The sequence below is a fragment of the Nerophis ophidion genome, linkage group LG12 (assembly GCF_033978795.1).
Source record: "Nerophis ophidion isolate RoL-2023_Sa linkage group LG12, RoL_Noph_v1.0, whole genome shotgun sequence".
In the NCBI taxonomy this organism is placed as follows: domain Eukaryota; kingdom Metazoa; phylum Chordata; class Actinopteri; order Syngnathiformes; family Syngnathidae; genus Nerophis; species Nerophis ophidion.
In genome coordinates, this window is record NC_084622.1 from 14,105,489 (window position 1) to 14,112,988 (window position 7,500).

The 7,500-nt window shown below is 42.7% G+C and overlaps 1 protein-coding gene across 3 annotated transcripts in view; it reads right to left on the minus strand.

Annotated features, from left to right (window-relative positions):
- The window catches only part of kcnq1.2 (potassium voltage-gated channel, KQT-like subfamily, member 1.2), a 508,250-nt gene that overhangs the window by 114,341 nt on the left and 386,409 nt on the right, over positions 1-7,500 (minus strand). The window lies entirely within an intron of this gene.

The following is a 7,500-nucleotide window of genomic DNA, read 5'->3' on the forward strand; positions in this document are numbered from 1 at the left end:
ACCACCAAGAGGAAGTGCCAGGTGGTGGAAGTGGAAGTGGCAAGTCTAGACCTGCAGGGGAAACCTTCTCAGTGTGCTGGTCAGCAGCGCGGGTCAGCGAGAGGACGGCCGCCGTAGCGCTCGGGCCGTGTTCCAGGATTTGTGTGCGTTTCCTTTGCCAAGTTTCCTCTCTTTGTTTAGGGCCCGCTCGGTCCGGCTCCCTGCTGTGCCGGGCACACATACATCAACAACACATAACAACATGGCGGAGAGGGGCTGGGAACGGCTGCCGTACGGCGAGGTGACGTGGGGACGAAGAAAGGAAGGCGTGTCGCCGACATTTTGGCGAGTGGCCCACGCAGGAACAATAGGAGGGCAGCGGCTTTGACGGATTAAGTCTTATTGGCGCACACACCTGTATTGTTTCATGGAAGAGTGACATATCATCTTGTCATCATGTTATGCTAACAACGCGCCGCTAAAACAATGCAATAAAGTCAACATACCCAAAATATATAAACAGACACAATTGGGCTTTTCAACCACTGTGCCGCGGCACACAAATGTGTCAGGGCCGGCTTATAAAATCAATGTCTTTATTGGTGCATGGACAACATACACACACCTGCAGATCGGGGCAGCAGGGCTTCCATTATCCCATTCATTTTCTACCGCTTGTCCCTTTTGCCGGAGCCTATCCCAGCTGCATTCAAGCGGCAGGTGGCGTACATCCTGGACAAGTCGCTGCCTCATCACAGGGCCGACACAGATAGACAGACAACATTCACACACTAGGGACCATTTAGTGTTGACAATCAAACTATCCACAGGTGCATTTCTTTGGAGATGGGAGGAGCCTATCCCCAGGTACATGTCTTTGGAGGTGGGAGGGGCCTATCCCCAGGCACATGTCTTTGGAGGTGGGAGGGGCCTATCCCCAGGTGCATGTCTTTGGAGGTGAGAGGGGCCTATCCCCAGGTGCATTTCTTTGGAGGTGAGAGGGGCCTATCCCCAGGTGCATGTCTTTGGAGGTGGGAGGGGCCTATCCCCAGGTGCATGTCTTTGGAGGTGGGAGGGGCCTATCCCCAGGTGCATGTCTTTGGAGGTGGGAGGGGCCTATCCCCGGGTGCATGTCTTTGGAGGTGGGAGGGGCCTATCCCCGGGTGCATGTCTTTGGAGGTGGGAGGGGCCTATCCCCAGGTGCATGTCTTTGGAGGTGGGAGGGGCCAATCCCCGGGTGCATGTATTTGGAGGTGAGAGGGGCCTATCCACAGGTGCATGTCTTTGGAGGAAAGATCTCGAGCCCGGGATTGAATTTAGGACTACTCCGGACCTTTGTGTTGTGAGGCACATGCACTAACTCCTGTACCACCGTGCTACCTGGGGCTTGAATTAATAAATAAGAAAATACGACCAACTGTGCATAGCTCTTGGGTTATAATAGGTCATGAGGACATGTAAAAGAGTAACGGTTCTCAGAAAAAAACTTGTCTCTCCAGGTACCATCTTAATGACCAACATTCAAATACAGTAGCCTAGTAGACCTAAGTATTCACAAAAAGGCAGAGGCACACAGGACGGAAAATTGTTTACAACCACTGATCTACAGTAGACAGTGCAAGTTTTATGTGATGTTTTTTCTCAAACTAATTGGCAAATTCTACATTGGACGACCTAAAGTGGCGCTCATGTCAGATATTTCACTTGAGGAATGACAAGATATTAACTAGTCACAGATTATCCTATTTTATGGACTATAGAGCGCACCGGTATCAAAGCCACACCCACTAAATATTAGCGGAACAAGTAGGCTTGCACAGGTTAGCCACACCCGACTATAAGCCGCAGGCATACTGTATATGTTGGGAAATGAATTATTTACACTGAAATATTATCTAAATGTTAACTTACAAAAATGAATTGTTTCCAAACGGTGTATAAAACAAGGCAGTAAAACGGCAGATCAAACAAAACAGAGGTGGTCGTCATAGACCCACTAGCTGCGCAAGCTAACTCTCCAATCAGGTAAACACACTCGACAACTACACGCTGACGTCTTGGTGAGTTTACTGAGGAATTTGTGAAAGTGAAACAATACAAAAAGAATGTCGCTGTACGTTTATATTACAAACACAGACACTCATGTTAGAATGCTAGCTATTGCTAACGACGCGAGATTCATTATATTACGATAACATACAAATATGCATGAAGACACCCCTACAGACATCACACATGGGACGCTTTAGAAAGTATGAACAGTTTTGGTTATATTGTAAACTTAAAAACGTCGCTGGGCGTGATAAATGAAGAATCCATACGAGTCAAAACTTTATAGATGGCTAAAAGACTGTGCAACACTTATACCCCCGGTTGAAAGCACTAAACAGATGGACACTGCAGTGAGCAAACGCATCCAAAAGATGGCGCCATTGCACAAACAGTATATTTGCATGTTTTTTAGTTTTTGTTTTTTTTTAATTCATGGCCATCGGTGAAAAAAATCCATAAGAGGAAACGGCACCGTTTAATAAGCCGCAGGGTGCAAAGTGTAGGAAAAAAGTAGCGGCTTATCACCATATTAAACTGATTGAACAATGCATTAATTGATGGTTTCTGGTGTTTTTGCAGGTTTGATTCTGACCACCGGATTTCTTTGTAAGAAACGGCGAGCTGGTAGGAAGGAATAAAATGAAAATATGAACTGATCCTAAAATAACATTTTTTAAACAGGAAAAAAACGACCTGGCATGTCACTGTTCTTTGATTAATCAACTACCAATTAAGCTGTGATTTTTGTGTTTTATGTGATCATTTATTACTTAATTTATACTATTTTTCCCCCTTACCCTTCTCCCTTTTTTGTGTGATCATTTATTATTTTCTTTAAGTGGAAGAAGATGGATGGATGGCATGTATTATTTCATTTATACTATGTTTCCCCCTTATTCTTCTCCCTTTAATATTTACAATATACACATACATCTCAAAACACCCACTTTAGGTCTTAGGTCTATTATAGTCAGTGCAGGGCTGAGAGTGCTACAGGTCAAACATGCTCATTGTACACACTGTACACACACACTGTACACACACATTGTACACACACTGTACAAACACCCAAGCCATGCTTCTAAAGCTGAGGGGCCCTAAATGTCTTACAGATGGACTCCTAACAAGCAGTCAAGTATTCCCAGTATTTGGCCTTGCTGCGATTGACAGCATACTTCCCTAATTGAGATGCTATTTAGGTCAGGTCAGCATTCTTCAGCTGGAAGTAACACGCTGTATGTTACCTGCATGGCCACTGGTTGAGTGGTCCTAACCACATGGGCAGTGGGAGTTGTGCTGCTTTTAAAGTACAAACCCCGTTTCCATATGAGTTGGGAAATTGTGTTAAATGTAAACGGAATACAATGATTTGCAAATCCTTTTCAACCCATATTCAATTGAATATGCTACAAAGACATTTGATGTTCAAACTCATAAATTTTTTTTTTTTTTTGCAAATAATAATTAACTTAGAATTTTATGGCTGCAACACGTGCCAAAGTAGTTGGGAAAGGGCATGTTCACCACTGTGTTGCATCACCTTTTCTTTTAACAACACTCAGTAAACGTTTGGGAACTGAGGAAAGTAACTGTTGAAGCTTTGAAAGTGGAATTCATTCCCATTCTTGTTTTATGTTGCGCTTCAGTCGTTCAACAGTCCGGGGTCTCCGCTGTCGTATTTTACACTTCATAATGCGCCACACATTTTCCATGGGAGACAGGTCTGGACTGCAGGCGGGCCAGGAAAGTACCCGCATTCTTTTTTTATGTTTTTTATATATATATATACAAATCCACACTGTTGTAACACGTGCTGAATGTGGCTTGGCATTGTCTTGCTGAAATAAGCAGGGGCTTCCATGAAAAAGACGACGTCTAGACGGCAGCATATTTTGTTCCAAAACCTGTATGTACCTTTCAGCATTAATGCTGCCTTCACAGATGTGTAAGTTACCCTTGCCTTGGGCATTAATACACCCCCATACCATCACAGAGGCTGGCTTTTGAACTTTGCGTCCATAACAGTCTGGATGGTTTGCTTCCCCTTTGGTTCTGTGGACTCGTCAGACCACAGAACACTTTTCCACTGTGCATCAGTCCATCTTTGATGATCTTGGGCCCAGAGAAGCCGGTAGCGTTCCTTGGTGTTGTTGATAAATGGGTTTGGCTTTGCATAGTAGAGCTTTAACTTGCACTTACAGATGTAGCGACCAACTGTATTTAGTGACAATGGTTTTCTGAAGTGTTCCTGAGCCCATGTGGTGATATCCTTTAGAGATTGATGTCGGTTTTTGATACAGTGCCGTCTGAGGGATCGAAGGTCTCGGTCATTCAATGTTGGTTTCCGGCCATGCCGCTTACGTGCAGTGATTTCTCCATATTCTCTGAATCTTCTGATGATATTATGGACCGTAGATGTTGAAATCCCAAAATTTTTTGCAATTGCACTTTGAGAAACGTTGCTCTTAAACTGTTTGACTATTTGCTCAAGCAGTTGTGGACAAAGGGGTGTACCTCGCCCCATCCTTCCTTGTGAAAGACTGAGCATTTTTTGGGAAGCTGCTTTTATACCCAATCATGGCACCCACCTGTTCCCAATTAGCCTGCACACCTGTGGGATGTTCCAAATAAGTGTTTGATGAGCATTCCTCAACTTTGTCAGTATTTATTGCCACCTTTTCCAACTTCTTTGTCATGTGTTACTGGCATCAAATTCCAAAGTTAATGATTATTTACAAAAAATAAATTAAGTTTGTGAGTTTGAACGTTAAATATGTTGTCTTTGTAGCATATTCAACTGAATATGGGTTGAAAAGGATTTGCAAATCATTGTATTCCGTTTATATTTACATCTAACACAATTTCCCAACTCATATGGAAACGGGGTTTGTAAGTTAATACTAACGTAATGCTAGTTTCACCACATTATGATAGCGCGTACAAATATGAAAACACTCCTACAGACACCACACATGGGACAGTTTAGTAAGTAAAAAATATTTTAGACAAATTGTGAAACTTAAACGTTGCTTGGAGTGACGAATGAAGAATCCGTACGAGTAGAACGCTATGGATGCTTTTACTTTCGGTTCAAGGCAAAACAGGAAGTACATTTTCAACTCACAAACACATCCAAAAGATGGCACCATAGCACAGACAATAACACGCTATTTCAGTCCTATGCCTGGGTTTATTGACAACTAATGAAAACAAAACAATATCCATAAATTACTCGCAACGTTTTATAAGCGGTTTGGAGAGTGGCTGTGCCAGCAACCTGAGGGTTCCTGGTTCAATCCCCACCGACTCCCAACCTCGTCACGTCCGTTGTGTCCTTGAGCAAGACACTTCACCCTTGCTCCTGATGGGTGCTGGTTAGCGCCTTGCATGGCAGCTCCCTCCATCAGTGTGAGAATGTGTGTGTGAACGTGTGAATGTGGAAGTAGTGTCAAAGCGCTTTGGGTACCTTTAAGGTAGAAAAGCGCTATACAAGTACAACCACCGTTTACCATTTTTCCATTTTATGATAAATAAATGAGATATTTTGCATGATATTGATGAAATGATTAGTGCTGCCTACAAATGACACATTTACTCACGACTACTTCATCTTTTAGTATGACAACAACAACAAGAATTTCTCATGTGGTGGTCCATGGAAAATATTTGGCTGACATAATCATACTTGCCAATCCTCCCGTATTTTCCGGGAGACTCCATGCAGACCTGAGTGACGTGTCGACAGCCTGTTTTCACGTCCGCTTTCCCACAATACAAACAGCGAGTCTGCACAATGACGTTATAACTGTAAAATGATCGAGGGCAAGTTCTTGGTTTCTTATGTGGGTTTATTGTTAGGCAGTTTCATTAACGTCCTCCCAGCGCAGTAACAACACACAACAGCAGTCACGTTTTCGTCCACCGTTAAGCAGTTCGTCTGCCGTAAACAGCAATGTTGTGACACTCTTAAACGGGACAATACTGCCATCTACTGTACGTTTTGGGCCATGCTAGGGAGAGATGGAAGATCGCAGACTCTAGTTCAGCACGGTTAGAAAAATAGTGACAGAATAGAACAAGGATGGACAATTCAACCCTTTACTCAACAATGAGTGGATGAGTGTTATGTGTGTCCATATGTGTGTCAGTTTGTTTGTGACGAACCCCAAGATGCAGAGAAGGAGGCAGGCATGTAGTGAGAAAACATGATTTAATCTAAATAATAGAACAAGAACAAACAAAAGGGTACTAACACAAAGCGCGCACGAGGCGGATAACAAACTAAGGGAGCTAGAATGGGAGCTAGTAAACAAAAAGGAACTTAGCATGGAAGCTAGCAAAAAATCGAGCAGGAAACGGAAGTCATACATGTAATATAAAAAACTTGGAAGCAGGGAACAAAAGGCAGTAAGCTAAAAAACGCAATCAAACATAGCTTACCGCAATGCTGCATAGACAAGACAAGATACGACACGACCGATAATACATGACAAGAGTGACCAGAAGTGACATCGACAAATCATGACAATAATCCAGCAATGACTGGATGGGAAGACAGGTGTAAAAGAGGAGCGGGCTGATTGACACCAGGTGTGGCCAGGTGCCAATCAGCCATAGCTGAGGGGAAAACAGCGCACAGGGAAAAAAAACGGAAACAGACAAAATAAGAGCGCTGACAGGAACTAAAGACAGGCAAGACTACACACACAGGAAAAACTAAAACACAAACAAACTGTCAGTAGCAAGCCTGACAATGTGTAAATAAATGAACACTGAAATTCAAGTAATTCTCACATATATATATATATATATATATAATATATATATATATATATATATATATATATATATATTTATACACATATACATACATACATACATACAAACATACATACATATATATATATATATATATAAATATATATATATATATATAAATATATATATATATATATATATATATATATATATATATATATATATATATATATATATATGAAATACTTGACTTGGTAAATTCTAGCTGTAAATATACTCCTCCCCTCTTAACCATGCCCCCAACCACGCCCCCCCCCCCCCCCCCACCTCCCGAAATTGGAGGTCTAAAGGTTGGCAAGTATGGCTAACATTTCTGCTGTGTTAATAAAATCAAACTATTATTTACCGTCCCATTCAATGTTGCTGTTGCCTTATTCCCCCGAAATGAAGGGTGACACTAGAGAATCTTGTGGATAACATAATATATAGCAGTGAAGAGCACATTTTCAATAGCCACACGTCCTAATTCCAGCAAAGAAAGAGCAAAGCTGCGAGCCCACCAGCGACACGTACGCCTCACACCCGTGTCATCCAGGCCTCGGAGAAACACCCGCTGACTCAGCACGCACCGCTTCATCGGGCGCACAACACATAAATGCCGGCGGGACAGACAGACGTCAGGCTGGCATCGCCCGCTGTTGCCATGGCGGC